This window comes from Pseudopodoces humilis, chromosome 13 (assembly GCF_049639895.1).
Source record: "Pseudopodoces humilis isolate 2021_Gansu_Grassland_sample_001 chromosome 13, ASM4963989v1, whole genome shotgun sequence".
Classification (NCBI taxonomy): domain Eukaryota; kingdom Metazoa; phylum Chordata; class Aves; order Passeriformes; family Paridae; genus Pseudopodoces; species Pseudopodoces humilis.
Window position 1 is genome coordinate 19,628,772 of NC_142212.1, and position 15,527 is coordinate 19,644,298.

The window sequence follows — 15,527 nt, forward strand, 5'->3', positions numbered from 1 at the left end:
ACAGCTCCTTACCCTTCTGCTCTGAGAAGATTCTTTGATTCTTCTTCTAAGATTGTTCTTCGTAAGAAGAATCTTTTCAAAAATTCTTCTTTTGTGCGGTGGCGTGTAACAGTTTCTGACCTCCGTGCTTTCTGTAGTGTATTTTAGTGTCATCTTCTTCCATGAATGACAACTCATGAGGAAAAATGTGTGTGTGTGGAATGTCTGAGTCAGCCCCACCCGGTGGGATGGGGGAGAGAACTGGGAGAGGAGGAAGAGTGTTCAGATAAAGCAGTTTAGTAGGTGAAGGATTGATTTCCCATGGGCAGGCAGGTGCTGGGCCAAGACAAATGCCATCTCTACAGGTGCTCCCAGCTCTATATCCCAGCCTGATGATGATCCCATGGTCTGGGATCTCCCTGGGCTTGGCTGTGCCCCCAGCACTCACAGGTGAGGTGAGCAGCAGAGATCTGCTCAGCAGTCACTGACACATCCCTGTGTTATCAACATCTCCCAGCACAAATCCAGAATGTGGCTCTACCAGCTGCTGCAAAGGAAATTAACTCTGTCCCAGCCAAAGCCAGGAATGAAGAAGGCTTCATGAGGGGATGGAGTTGAGGTTGTCAGTTATTTGCTTTCAAGGATCCCTGGGAATTTCATTTCTTTTTCTCCATTCTATCACACATTCTTTCTAATTACCCAATACCAAACCTCAGGGAGGAGGGAAATAAAAAGGAGCAAGTGTTTGCCACAACTATTGTTATCTGACCTAATTTGATATGAGCTACCATGGGTTTTGCTTTCGTTCTGCCAGGAGATTTCTGCTCAGTGATAAGAAATTAGTGCTCTGCTTTTCGCAGTTTGGCAAGGGCTGACTCATTCAAGAAGGGCCTCAGACGGGAAGAGAAGCACTCACTGGGATTTTGTTTGCAAAGACCTTGAATTCTTTTTCTGAGCCCTGGGTTGCATCTTTTACCCAGAGGATAACTCAGCCAAATATTCTACACTTTTGGGCTTGATTTTATTGTTTCAGATGTAGCAGCAGCCGCCTGTCTTGTTTCTTTGGATGAATCTTGTTTCCTTGGTTATGCTTTGCCTTTATCAGGGCCTCAAGATCACCATCATTCTCTTCAGGTTTGGCCAGAACTGCAGGTGCTTGCCCTTGAAAATCATGCACAATCTGTTCTGCTACTTTTGCTTGCTGTTATTTGGGTGGTTTAGGGTTGTTTTTTTGCCATGACATGATGTTGCATATAATGAAACTCTCTTTTTAAAATACTGCTGAAGCCTGTGAGTTCTTGTTGGTTTTTCTCCCTTTTTCCTGGAAAACTGCTGATAATTGAAACACTAGAGAGGCAACCTGGGGAAGTTCAGCATTCAGTGGTAAGCTCTCCAAGAAAGAACAATGTTGGTTATGTGAAGCAGAGCCTTGACTTGAGGCGCTCTTGATGTTAAAATGGTATGGAAGAATAAAGCCAGATTTGACTGCGACTGCTGGGTGCAGAAGGAGGTGGAGAGAGAGAAAAGAATGAGAAAAAAGCAATTCTTGCCTGCACAGTTTAGGAACTGCAAGTACAGAGAGACATTTGTCTGACATAAAACACCGTGGTTAGACATTGTAAATGTTCTCATATTACTTATAATTTATACAGGGAGAAAGAATGGTGTGAACCTTTTCCAACCTTTGTAGTTACTTTACTGAAGCTTTCATGGGGAAGTTTATGCTTAATGGTAAATGGCAACAAAAGCCATAAAATTTTAGCAGGCTTTTCTCTTATTTATACACATACTTTGTAAGTGTAGTCTGAGATAAAATGCTTTCCATGATAAATATATTCAGAAGAAGTAATAAAGGAGTTTATCACCCCATCTTCACCAGAAATGGAAAATACCCCATTTTTATGAAGTTGGGCGGGGCTTGGAGCGAGCTGGGAGAGGGGAGGGTGTCCCTGCCCATGGCAGGGGGTGGAAGGGTTGGGTTTTGAGGTCCCTTCCAACCCAAACCATTCTGTGGGTTGTGTTGGTCATCACAGCAGCTGCAGGCCTGAGCAGTGGGGTCAGGCACTGCTCATTACCTAGGAATGCTCAGAAATCTTATTGCAGCGAGAGGAAAATGAATCAAATGGAAATGACTTGCGTTATACCCTTAGAGAGGACTGGAAAAACACTTCTGTGGTTCTGTGACCTGTTTTATGTCCTGTGCTCCAAGTGTCCAGGTGCAGGTCAGGCCCCTCCTGGTAGGGACACCGAGCCTGTCACCTTTGGCCAGGCTTGGGGATCTTCTTTTTGGTATAATTTTTTGAGAAGTGCCGTTTTGAGCTTCTTGAAGCAGATCTGTCTTCTGTGGGCAGATGTAAAACAGTTGTAAATACAAATTTCATGCTTAATCAACGTGAGGAGAGATGTCTAGAAGCAAGATTGGCTGCTGAGATATGCATAGATGACTCCAAGAAAATTCAGTGTGGAACTCAAGCCTGTCTATCCAGTGGCAGAATGAATCCATCCTGCTTCTTTCCCTAACCACAGGTGCTTCACGTTGTAAAAAGTCATGTTGCCAAGGCTACATTTAATCACTTGCATCTGGTGGCAGCAGCAAGGCCCTGGTCTAGAGGGTGGGGGATTTTCTTTCTTCTCCAGAGCCTTGAAATGGAGCAGAGCTGCTGTGCACAAAGTGGGGGTGTGTGCACCATCCTGGAGAGAGGGATTTGGCAGCAATGCTTCAATGTGAGTATTTTCTGTCACTGAGCACTGATAACCTGCTGGTGCTGTGAAACCAGCCCTGCCTGGGGAGCCTGCTCCTAAAAACTAAAAAAAAAAGCTCCCAAAATGGGGCTTTGTGTGCTGGGAGCTGAGTCCTTGGAGAAGGATTGGCTTTGAGGCAGTGAGGGCAGCTGGGGCTGTGCTGGGACAGGAGGATGTGCAGCAGCAGGGCTGCAGCTGCAGGGACACAGCCCTTCAGCCCTGCAGGGAGGAGCACAGGCATCCTGAGGACACCAGCACCGGCTTTCTTGGCAAAAGTTGTGGGAGAAGTTGGCTGACAGATGGATCTGGTGGTGGGGCAGCCCTGGAAAGGTGCAGGAGGCAGCTGAGACTCAGAGCTGGTGGTGTTCAGGGTTGGAGTGTGGAGTAGAAGTGTAAATGAAATAGTTTAAAAAAAAGAAGAATTGCAGGGTTTTTAGATGGAAAAAAGTGAAGTGCTGGAGTTGGGAAGAACTCCAGAGGAAGTTAGTGCAGCTTGAGTTCCTGGGAGTGTTTACCTGCAGTTGTTTCACGTGGTAAATGCTGTGGTGCCTCTAGGTCATTAAAATACTCATTTGAGCACTTGAAGATGTGAAGGCTGATTCTTTTTCTTACTCTTTTCCATCCCAAGCAGAATTACTTAGCACCTGAGGTCAGTGGTTTGAGGTTGGATGGTAATTATGGTCTAAGATTTCAGTGGATTTTTTTTTTATTCTGGCTTTCTCTGTCCACTTTAAATGCAGTGGTTTGGGTGTGTTTGGGTTTTTTGTTCAAGTACAGCATTTCTCTGGCCCTTCGTGCCTCCAGCTCCAAACAATTCAAAAGTCCTCTAGAACTGCTTTTCAAAATGTGAAGTTGAAGAGTACATTGATTTGATTGAAACAAAGGGTGTTTCTTTTTACTAACTTTATTATGCAAAATGGGTTTTTTTTACTTAACTGTTATAAATGTACTGTGTACAGATGAGATTCCTGGAAGAAATCCTACTTGTATGAGTCTCCAAAAAAAGAAAGAGTGTGACATTCCCTTAGTTATCTGCACTGCTTTAAACAGAAAAGACATTTAATGTTTTTATTAAGCTCTAATTGCCATCTTTGAGTGTGACTGTGCAGCTGAAGAGTGGCTATAAATGAATTTCCTTCTAACGTGCGTGGATTGATGTGGGAAGTGTGAACTGGAGCTGACCCTCAGCTAGGCCAGAGCCCCACGTTTCACTGGAGATCATTCCTGAAATGCACACAGAGATGCTTTTTGTGCCCTGGCGTGGCGGTGGAGCTGCAGCAGAGCCCGGGGCTGGTGCTGTGCTGCTCTGGGCTGGGCGTTTGCAGGGTTTTATTTGTGTTCATTTGTAGCACAGCACAGCCAGCCGTGTTTGTTTAATGCAAGACACCGCTACTACAGCAGAGCAGGCTGGCTGACAGGCTTCTCAGGAAATTCCTTCCAGCTCTTTATTTGGGATGCAGAGCTGGCTGCCAGGCTTCCAGCAGCTCTGCAAGAGCTCCTTGAAACTCTGGCAAAAAGGGCACTCACTGGGTTAATTTGTCCAGCAGCTCCCTCCTTCCAGAACATTGTTTTAGTAGTTGCTGGGCAACACTCTTTTTTTGGCAGGATGTTCAAGGAATGAACCCATATCTTAGACTTAAAATACCCTCATGGCGAGGCAGAAGAGGAGTAGTTCAAATTCTGTTTGTTCTTTTGATCCTAATCCACGCTGTGCTCCTGTGGCTGGTGCCTCTGCAGGTGCTGGGGGCCAACTCTGGGGGGCTCAGCCTCAGAGCTGCAGCAGCAGGAGCTCCCTGGGCAGCTTTGATTTATAATTACATGGGTATAAAACTCTATTTAGTATGAATCATGGGATGGTTGGGTTGGAAGGGACCTTGTAGATCATCCGTTCCCAACCAGCCATGGCAGGGACACCTCCCACTGTCCCAGGGTGTCCCAGCCCCAATGTCCAGCCTGGCCTTGGGCACTGCCAGGGATCCAGGGACAGCCACAGCTGCTCTGGGAATTCTGTGCCAGGGCTCTCCACCCTCCCAGAGAGCAATTCCTGCCCAATATCCACAGTTTTGATGGATGTTCTTGAGTTATCCCTGTGCTCGGCACTGAAGGAGTCAATGTGCTCCTCCCTGGCAGAAATGTTTCATATTTTGTCTTCCACTGCTTTGCCATCACTGATCTGAAGCCTCCCCACTCCTGCTTTGTGTTACGTGCAGGAAACTCCATATGAAGGAAAAATATGAAGGAAATCTCGGATTCATGCAGGTCTGTTGGAGGCTCTGGAATTCTGTTGCACACATACACATTATTTACCCTTATTTAGCCAGGGCAAGCTTGTTTATATTTGGCATCAGGGCTGAGATGAGGGGTTCTTTCAGTAGAAGGGTCACATACATAATTTTCCCAGACACTTCTGAAAATTAAAAAACAAGCTAAAACAAATAACCAGGTCCCTCTGCCTGTTGGTTTTGGAGGAGCATGAGCAGCAGATAGAGTGCCCTTTGTAGGCTGTGGGGTGGCTCGGTGCCACCCCTGTGTTCATCCCGAATTTTCTGTGGGATCAGCCTGAGATTCCTGTGTTCAGCTTCCAGCAAGTGGAAGCCTTGACTCCTGGTGCTCTCCAGGCACACTTTTCCTGCTCTGCTGTGGTGAAAGGGATGAGAGCAGCTTTTGAAGCTTTGAATTGTTTGACTCAGCTGAGTTGGAGTGGGTGTTCTGCAGGGGATGGAGCTGGAACGATGGTCAAGGGGATGGGATGGACCTGAGCTGCACAGCCAAGTTTGGGCTTCTTTTCCTTCTGAACATGGAGCTTCTAATGCTGCTGAAATGCTTGGATGCATTAATTATTAAGGTGCCTGGATTCCTTTAAGGGATATTTAAACTAGAGTCTAAATATGGCTTCTTTTTTTCCCTCTGCTATTAGCAGTTCATATAGCAGGATTTGTTTTTCATGCAGGAAGCAGAACTTTGGGGAGTGCCTGAGTGCTGAGGCCAAAGCCTTCTTGCAGAGACATCCATCACTTGCAGTAGAAACTCCTTTCCAATTTTGAGATGTCCAAGTCAGATTAAAATGCCTGTGCTGAATTCCAGAAGTAGAAAGTGGAACATAATAGTGAATATCCCTACCAACTTCTGTTTTACAGCCAAACACCATAAAAAGAAAAAAGGTGCCCCTTACCCCCTTTCCAAAAAGAGTAAAAATCAAAATAAGTGTAAAATCAAAATAAGCTTTTAGGTTGTTTGATGAGAGAGAAAACTGGATAACAATACAGTCTGTTGTTGTGCCTATATTTTTTTTTTTAATTCAAAATTGAAGCATTGAGCATTTTGAGTAAAAAAAAAAAAACTTTCAGCCTTGCTGAATTAGGATATAGTTAAATCTAAAATACATTTTTCTGCCTTGATGAGGAATCTTTCAGTATTTATAGAGCTGCACTAGAAAACTGCCAACTGCTCGTGCACATTTGAATGTGCTGCCCTTTATAAGATGAAGAAATCCTGAATCCTGTCTCTGAATTGTGAAACTTGAGCCCACTGCAGCCTACGTGCAAGCAGATGTTGGGGACAATTGTCACTGCAACATTTTAGGTGTTTAAAAAAAGCTGGGGAGTTGGAAGTGTTGCTTTTTCATGCAGAGAAGTTTGCTAAGGCTTGGGACACCCTGAGCAGGGGGTGCAGGAATCAAAGGGAAGCTTGGTTGGGTTTTTTTATCGCAGAGGGAATTGGAAAGCTGTTTTTATTTGATTTCCTTCATCCCTTGCAGTGGTTCTTTACTGGCCTATGGAGCCAGACAAGTTTGTGGTGTAGTCAGAAATTAGTTGTGATGGAGTTCCAGGGTATGCCAAAGACATCCTGACTCTGTGGTGCTTTGTTCCCCAGAGCTGCTGGGGCTGCCCCTGGATCCCTGGCAGTGTCCCAGGCCAGGCTGGATGGGATTTGGAGCAGCCTGGGACAGTGGGAGGTGCCCCTGCCATGGCTGGGTGGGAATGAGATGAGCTTTAAGGTCCCTCCCACCCCAAACCCTTTGGGGATTGTGTGTTGATGTGCTTAGCAGAGATAAATGACTGGCTGGAATTACTGGCTTCATCAAGGTGCTGAGGATTTTCTCTGAGTGCCTCTGGTGGGGTACTGAGATCAGTGGGGTCTGTGTGGCTCAGGGACAGTGAGCAGCTGGCTCTGGGAGGCTGCAGAGACTGGCTGGGCTGTGTTGGTTTCCCTGCTGCTCTGTGGCCAAACAGCTGTCTGCCAACTTCTGGGTTTCAGGTGCTTTCATCTGGGATGTTCTGCATGGAGATGAAGGCAGAGCAAAGCCCCTTTGAAGCAGAAAGTGCCATTAATATGCATAACTGGAACGCTGTGTGAAGGCCCATCTGTTGGTTCAGGTACAGCAGAGGAAGGAAGGGGGATTTATTTGAACTCCCAGGGAGAAGTTTGGTCCGTGCTCTTGGTCCATCTGCAAACGTGGGTGGCAGTTCTGTCCTGATCAGTTCTGTGTGGGACAAGACTGTCCTAAATTTGTGTCCTAAAATTGAAGAAAAAAGCAAAATGCTCTTTTGAATATTTATTCTTTGTCAACTCTTGCAGGTCTGAGCCTTTTCCCCGTGGAAAGCTCAGAGTGTTTCAGGTAGGATCGAGGAAGGGATTGCCAAAGAGCAGTGCTGAGCTGTTAAGTAGAGCAGTTCCGTTAATAAACCTGGTCCCAACCTTGTAGACAAAAGAATACTGTGGCTTTGTTGCCATAGTTTCAGTGCAAAATCTGACCTTAGCTACAATAACATTCGGTTAGAAAGAACTAGCTAATCAGTTTTCTAAAATTAGTGTGTTCCCTAGTACATAAGCCAGTATGAACAGGATATTTAATGAAATATTATACTTAGTCACAAGAGCCCAAGGGAGTGAAATGCCTTGATGAATTGTGGGGGTGGGGTGACATTGGTGCCTATCTTTTAATGTAGCAAAGTTATTAACATTTGTGGCTTAATATTTAGAGTAGTCAAGTGTGTTTTTCTGTGCACCCCATTTATTCTGCTCTGTTCGCTCTGGAAGGCTCTCAGAGTCTGTTCAGAGCTGGCAGGAATGGGATGCTGGGGAGTCTCATCAATCCCAAGTGCTTCCAGAGGACCTTCAGGTGAACCTCAGGGTGGCTGGTGTGTTCCTGCCAGCACAGCCCGAGTGCTCTGCAGAGGACGGAGCCTCACTTGTTCAGAAGGATGCAGACAGATGGATAATGTCATAAATTGTGTGGAAAAAACCCTGTGTGAGAGGACAGAAGTCTCCAGGTACTGGGAACATCTTGAGCTGTACACTCATTATCTGAAGTGCTGAGACACTTAAGGGAGAGGCTCAGGTAAGGTGTGGGGTGTAAAATCCTGCTGGCAGTCCTGAACACCCCTCTGAGAGTGAATTTATTGTGCCCAGGCTCACTGACATGGCCCTGGGTGAGATTTTATCCAGCAGTGGTAAACCAGAGTCAAAGATTTGTTTCTTTGCAGTACGGGGGCTGTGATGAATTATTGTTTTCTTATGTGCAAGTTGTTATTTGTGTATAAATATAAAAATTACAAAATAGGCAAGGCTGGGTGGGCTGTCTGTCCTTCACTTCTGTTTGGAGCTCTTTGGAGCTGTGTTCACCTGCTGTTGGGTGCTTGAGACACCAAAATACACGGGGAAAGGTTTTTTTAGACAAGAATTATCTAAAAGATGCTTCCCAATTTGGGGAGCTTTTGGAATTTGATACTCATTGAGTTTGAGTTACCAGTGGATCATCACCTCTTGTGGCAGGGCTTTGCAGTTGAAGTTAAAAGTGCTTGTGATCAGAAAAAAGCAGCCTAAGGACGTTGCCAGGACTTAGCTGTGGGCTGTGCTGGATGTGTGGAAGCACAAACATTTGGTGCCAAACTCACTCAGGTTTGGTTCAGAAAAGCATCTTCAGCTTGGAAGTGCTGACACTTGCAGGGCTGAGCCTCAGGCACAGCCTCTTGGCTTGATGATTCCTGAGGAGCACTCAGGGAAGGTGTGATCGTGCTGGATCCTCCAATTCACATCTAGATTTGCGTGTTGATGCTTCAGGAGTTCTGTTTTTAGGTCTGCCTTCCCCAGTAAGCTTTAGGGAACCACATCTGGCCTCTCAAGCTTTTTCCCCTGGACATTTCTCTGTGGCCAGGTTTGATTTCCTCTCATGCCTTGACTTGCTGTGGTCATGAGGTGTTTGGTTGTTCAGAGGAGCAGGTGAAGGTGCTGTGACACCCCTGGGGAGCTCATCTGTGTCAAACTTCAGTCTGTTCTGTATCATTCCCCTTCTCCCGCTTTTAGGACACAGCAAAGTTTTGTGCTGCTCACAGTAGCAGAAAGTTACACTAAAGACTTCACTTATTTCACTTAAATAATAAGGCTTTATACTTCAAAATCAGTTAGAATTCAAAAATATTCTCAGTTTAGGTTATTTATGTAAGAAGATAAGAAATAAATACGCCGAGTACCCGTATTTAGGAGTCCTTACAGGTGCTGTGTCCAAGTGCCACGTGGAAGTCATTAGTCCAGGAGGAACGCAACCCAGAAGTTAAATAATTTCACTTCTGGTTTTCTGGGCAGCCTGAGCAAGAGTCCTGCCTGCAGTGGTGGTGTGTCAGGGAGGTAAAGCTGTGAGTGCTTGTGTTAGAGAGCAGTCAGAAGGAAGGTGGTGAGGCAGAGCCAGCCATGGAAATGTGCTGAGAGGGAAGCCAGCCCTTGCCAGGTGCCGTCAGCAAATGCTCTGTGCCACTCACATCTTCCTCCTCCTCCCTTCCCACACTGCTGGAATATTCTGCCCTTCTCCTTGCAGGATCTGGACTCATCCCCCAGGATGAAGTGTGGTACTCGATGTGTCAACAGCTGAGTGTGACCCCTGTCCTTCAGCTCCCGCTGCAGTTCTGGCAGCTGCAGCTGCATTCCTCACTGCTGGCTGGGGATGGAGGTGCCAGTGCTGATCTGAGTGCACCAAAACCTCCAGGCTTTCCTGCCTCACTTGGGAGTTTGGGATCCAAACTCCAGGAAACAAGTGAGCTGTTGGTGAAGGTTCTTGTCTCTGAAAACTGTTCTGCATTTTTTTGCCATCCGGAGAGGAGTTTGCTGCTTTGAGGTCAGTCTTGAAAAGCACCTGACTGGATCTTTAGGAATAAACTGTTTGTTTCCTTGCTTGGCAACTGGCTGGCTGGGGGTGGGGAGCTGCAAAAATCCTGGATTAGCTTTAGTGGCCCCTGACAAATGTGTAAAAGAAGCCTTATGTCTCACTTGAGTGTGGAGACACCAGAATAGCCATTACAGATTGACACTGAGTGCAGTGTTCCTTGAAAATTTTATTCTAATGAACAAATATTCAGTCAGAGAAGGGACTTAGGTGTTAGGGCTAACACTTCTTCATTCCTAATTTGTGAAAATAGTCAGCCCTGAGCCCTCAGTGTTGGCAATTATCATCTGTTTTGGTTATGTAACGCACAGAAGTTCAGTGAAAACACAACTCCTTGTGTTGTGGCCTTTCTGTAGCTCTCAGTGAGATGTTCAGAGTAAGGAATCTCCTGCAAGCTCTGCTGACAGCAGAGAAACCACTGAGAGAGCCCTGCTACAGGATCCTCCCCTGCCTGAACCAGGAGAGTGATGCCTGAGCTGGGTTTTATTGAGGATACAGAGAGCAGAAGCAATCTGGTAGCACTTAGACCTTGCATTTCGTGAATGTCCACCCTTTTATTTGTCGAGGTTAAAAATTATACAAGGAAAAAATAAACACAGAACTTGCAGGCATGAGGAAGTGAGGGAGCTGGATGCAGGAGCAGCCATCCTGAAATGGAAAAAAGCTGAGCTAGAGCTGCAAAAATGCTTTTCCTCCCCTTTGCAGCAGCACGTGATCTCCAGCCAGCAGCAGTTGGCTTTGGCCAGCCCCAGGGGCAGAGGTTTGGGCTGCTGGTGGCCCAGCACGCTGGGAGCCAGCCCAAAGGGGCTGGTTTGGGCTGGGGATTCCAGCCCACAGCTGCTCCTGTTCCTGTGTTTCATTGTCAGAGAGGGAGGAATAAATCTCAGCATTATTAGAGTGTAACAGCAGCAGTGTGGGAAGAGGAAGAGTGCAGTCCCCTTGCAGCCCTCTGAAGGGGAGGACAGGACCTGGCTGTTTGCTTTGGTGCTTCCCCAAACTCCTCCCAAAAGCAGGAATTGCTGTGCTGATCTGGCAAATGCTCCAGACTCACAGCTTGGATTTACCAGCACCAAAGGCCTCCAGGAAAGCACCAAGTGGTGGATCTGTGATGTTGTGTGGTCACAAATGGCTCCAGCACTCTCATGTGCATTTAACTGGGGTTTTATGGCAGATGCATCCAGGTGCCTTTGACTTCTTGCTCATGTCTTAACACCTGGATTGAGCAAAGAGGCTTTTTGGAGCCAACACTTTCGTGCAGTTTTGCTGAGGTAGTGTGGACTTACTTTGTTCTGAGCTTCAGAAGTGCTTTTTCCTTGTTGAATGAGAAGCAGACAATGTCCCATGCTCAGGTGATGGCCACAAAAACCGATGAGAAATGGAGGTGCTGTAAGGGTGACTGGCTCACCACATTTTCCTGGGGACTGAGAGCTGTGTGTTTGCTGCAGGAGCCTTTGGCAGGGTCATGGGATGGTGGCTCTGTGGGGAGAGTGCACAGTGCATCCTCAGTGAACAGCAGTGGCAGCACCCTGAGCTCCTGCCTTGGGCACTGGAGGTACATCTGAAGGAAATAGAGATTTTACAAATAACGTTCTTGGTTGGCATTGACAAGCTTTAAAATAAGTGAAGAATTTCTTTCCTCCCACTCCCTGTCAGGCAGATGGCCTTGGTCATGAAGAATGACAATGAGGAGAAGATCCTTCAAATATGATCTATAAGTTTTAATCCCAAATATAATTTTTTCCATATGCAGCCTGTCATGTGCTGCAAGTTTTTGTGTTCTGTGAAGATTTGGGCAACTTGACAGATGATAATTCTGCATTAGGATCAGAACTTGCCTGCAGAGAACTCTGGGCTTTAACAGCTTATTTGTATTTCAGTCTCCTTACAGGTTCAAGTGTATATTTCTATATGTATACATAAACAAATAAACATTGTAGGAGAAAGGAGTACAGTATATAGAGATGATTTTGTATTTAATTGTAGTAGGTTATGCTATGACTGTCCACTAATACTTCACAGCAGCTCCTTTCAATCTTAATATCACGGTTGACATTTAATTTGTAGATTTTTATTTATGCAAAAATAACAGAGGATGTGTTTTCCTATTTATTTTTTTAGTATCTAGGTGCAGTTACCTTGAAAGACCAGAGGGCATCACCAGAGCTGCTCAGTGTTCCCAATCCTCAGTGCTGAGCAGTACTGGGAGGACCTCGAAGGCAGAGGAGTAGCAGGGAGAGCTGTAAAGGGAAGAAATGTGATGAATTCTTTGCCTCTGTGCAGTGTTTGAGGGGAAACCCTGCAGCTGGGCTGAGGCTGAGCTGTTTCAGGATGTGTTTCCAGAGGGGTGTCACAGTTCCCTGTGCTGCCTCTGCACCCACTCAGTGGGGAGAGGGAATCCTGTAAGGATGGGAGGAAAAATCCTTAGCAAGGTTGTGAGATGTGGAGTCCACGTGGAGTTCTTATTCTTCCCACTGATGAGTAAAACAATGTTCAGAATTGAATGGGAGAAAATATTCTATTTTTCTAACTTCACTGTGAATCCCTTACTGAGAAAAAATATGAAAATAGCCAAGTTTTTGAAATTCAGCAGAAAAGAAAAAAAGCACCACCCTAAACCTCAGAGAAAAAGTAAAGTTCTTTGGGAGGGGGAAAAAAAAATCATAAAAATTGGTTGTTTTCAGGCCCTTTCCAGGTACAGGGGATTTTTCTGAGCAGAAATTCCTGCCTTTGAGCTTTCAGTGTTATTTTCATCCCTGATGGCTGCCTGCATTTGTGCAGTACTGAGGATCTTGTGATCCTCCACCGAGGTTTGCTCCTGCCTAAAAGCAGGAAGGGATTGAGGGGAGCAGTCTGCATCTCACTCTGAATTAATTCCCTCTTGCTGTACCTTGTGTTCCCTCCAGGTATTTCCAATGTTTACATTTGCTGTTCTCTTTCTTGTACCTTTTCTGTGCAGAAACTTTTGGATTTGCCTGTCTGCTCTGGGTTTTTAGAAGTCTGCTGAGCCTGGTCCTTGCTCTGATGTTTAATGCAGGATTGAAGTTACATGTTGTGTTGGGAGCTGGATATCAAAGTATTCATAAACCAAAAATAAAAGGGAAAAAAAAAGTGAAGTAAAGAAGCTGCAGCCTTAGACTGAAAAACTCAGGAACTTTAAAAGAAAAACTTTTATCTGTCAGAGATGTTGAAGTGCCTGTCACTTAATGTTCCTTCCTTCAGGTCCTGGTTGGAGGCTCATTTCAGAAAACCACAATGACTCAGCTACTTTGAATATCTGTTCTGTGGCGCGTGTTGGAAGCTCCCAGAGTTTCTCCCACCTCCAAAGGTGGTTTTTATTGGTGGATAATTCACTGGCAGTATCTTGTGCACTGTGCTAATTTAAACCACACTTCCAATATTTGGATTTTTGAAGTGTAAAGGCATAGTGCCCTGATATTGGTAAGTGGAAAGGAGGACATTTGTGTACAAATATTATTATTTTGTGAGTGTAAAGCTAAGCTTATCTAGATTTTGGTTCCAGATAAATGCTGAGTTCCTCTGTACAGCACTACATGTTCTCAAGGGCAAGGCTTGCCTTGTGCTGTTTTATGTCCTCAGGCTCTTTGGGAATGGTGTGGAGAAAGTTGGTTCTGGACAGAGCTTTTGCTGAAGCAGTCAGGGGGCCTAGTGAGAGTTCCTGGATGTATCAAAGGGAATTCTTGAGCAAATCCTGTGTAAATGCACACAAAGCAGAACGAGTGAACTGTACAGGAAAGAAGCATGTGGCTGTGGTCAGGATTTTTATCCCTGTTTAACACTCAGAAGCCTGAGGATGTAGGAATAGATGACAGGGACTGGATATTTGTGATGATTGGGAAAGGAAGGTGCCCAGTGGAATAACCTTTTCCTCAGACATGGGTCCACAGGAATTCTTTACCCATCTGTGATGGAGCTCACATTTTTTGGGTCATTTCTGCTGTTTCTGAATGCCAGGATTTTGTGCAAAAGAGGAAAATTTTTCTGAAACCTGATTCAATTAATCTGCAACCTGAAATCCTGCAAATCAAGACAGAAAACTGGAGTAGATCTGGAAGTGGAGACTGGACCACCTGACACAACCAGCAAGCAGTTCTAATGCAATTATGATACAATTAATAATTGGAAATAAAGACAGCGATTGAAACAAATGAAGGAAGAGATGGGAAAGGAGCAGTGTTCAAGGAAGGTTCGTGTGAGGGTTGGCTGTGCTGGGTGCCAGCTGCCAGGCAGGGATTTTGGGCTTCTCATGGAGCCAGTCCCAGCTGTGGCTGGAGTTTTTCGGGGTGCTGAGGTGCTGCCCTGGCTGTGCAGCGATTGCTGTGCGAGGCTGAGCTGGCAGCAATCATCCCCAGTTCCCCGTGTGCATGGAAGTCAGAAATTAGTTGTGATGGAGTTCCAGGGTATGCCAAAGACATCCTGACTCTGTGGTGCTTTGTTCCCCAGAGCTGCTGGGGCTGCCCCTGGATCCCTGGCAGTGTCCCAGGCCAGGCTGGATAGGATTTGGAGCAGCCTGGGACAGTGGGAGGTGTCCCTGCCATGGCTGGGTGGGAATGAGATGAGCTTTAAGGTCCCTCCCACCCCAAACCCTTTGGGGATTGTGTGTTGATGTGCTTAGCAGAGATAAATGACTGGCTGGAATTACTGGCTTCATGAAGGTGCTGAGGAAGGGTTGCCATGGAGGAGAGCGTGGGGTGGGAGTGGGCAGGAGCCAGCTGCCTGGGGGCCCTGCAGGAGGATCCTGCAGCAATCCTGGCAGCTCCTGCTGCCCAGAGCTCCTGCATTCCTCAGGAGAGCTGGGGTGCTCTGTGGGCATGGCTGGAGCTTTCCCTGCACTGCTGGGGAGGGAGGAGGTAAAGATCTCCTGGGCATGGTGGCCTTCGTGGACCTTTGGGTTTAGTGAAGTTCTTCCTCCATCCTGTGTGCATTTCTACACTGTTTAAACTGATTCAGCAAAAGACTGGACCTGGCACTCAGTGCCATGGTTTAGTTGATGAGGAGGTGTTAGGTCACAGGTTGGGCTTGACCTCAAAGGTCTTTTCCAGCCCAGTTCATTCTGTGATTCTGCCCCTTCAAGGTGTGCAGAACAACTCTGTTACTTCCTTGAAAGTCCTCTGCAAATTTTTCATCTGTTACTTCTTTGAAAAGTCCTCTGCAAAGTTTTGAGCTAGCAAAAGGGTGTTCTGATGGTGAACTGACAGATCCATCTGCTCCATCACAGTGGGTTTATCAACAGTTTCAGTTTAAATATTTTTAGTGAAAAAGTTGATTTGTGTACATGTAACAGGCATATGGCTTAAAGCTTGTACTCAGCAGCTGTTTGGGTGTATTTATTAGGAAGATTACCACACAGGGATGTTTGGTAAGAAAATCTTGTTCTCTGGGGTGAGCTTGGAGTGCTTGAAGTCACTCAGAATCCACGAGCAGCCCTGGAGTGCAGGCTGGGAGCTTTCTCAATTCAGCGGTCATTTGTGTCCCCAGACGTGGGACACGGTGTCTGAGAGTGTGGGCAAGCTGATGACAACTTTCCAGACATGTTACATCAAAGAAATGGAGATAATGTGCATGAAAATTACAACATTTGGCAATGTCTGTAGTAGTGCAGCTCAGGGCTGGAATAGCAAATCTGTTC

General features: G+C 46.0%; 1 protein-coding gene across 1 annotated transcript in view; it reads left to right on the forward strand.

The window, feature by feature from the left end:
- The window catches only part of ITPR1 (inositol 1,4,5-trisphosphate receptor type 1), a 158,540-nt gene that overhangs the window by 17,772 nt on the left and 125,241 nt on the right, over positions 1-15,527 (forward strand). The gene's annotated exons all lie outside the window — the stretch shown is intronic.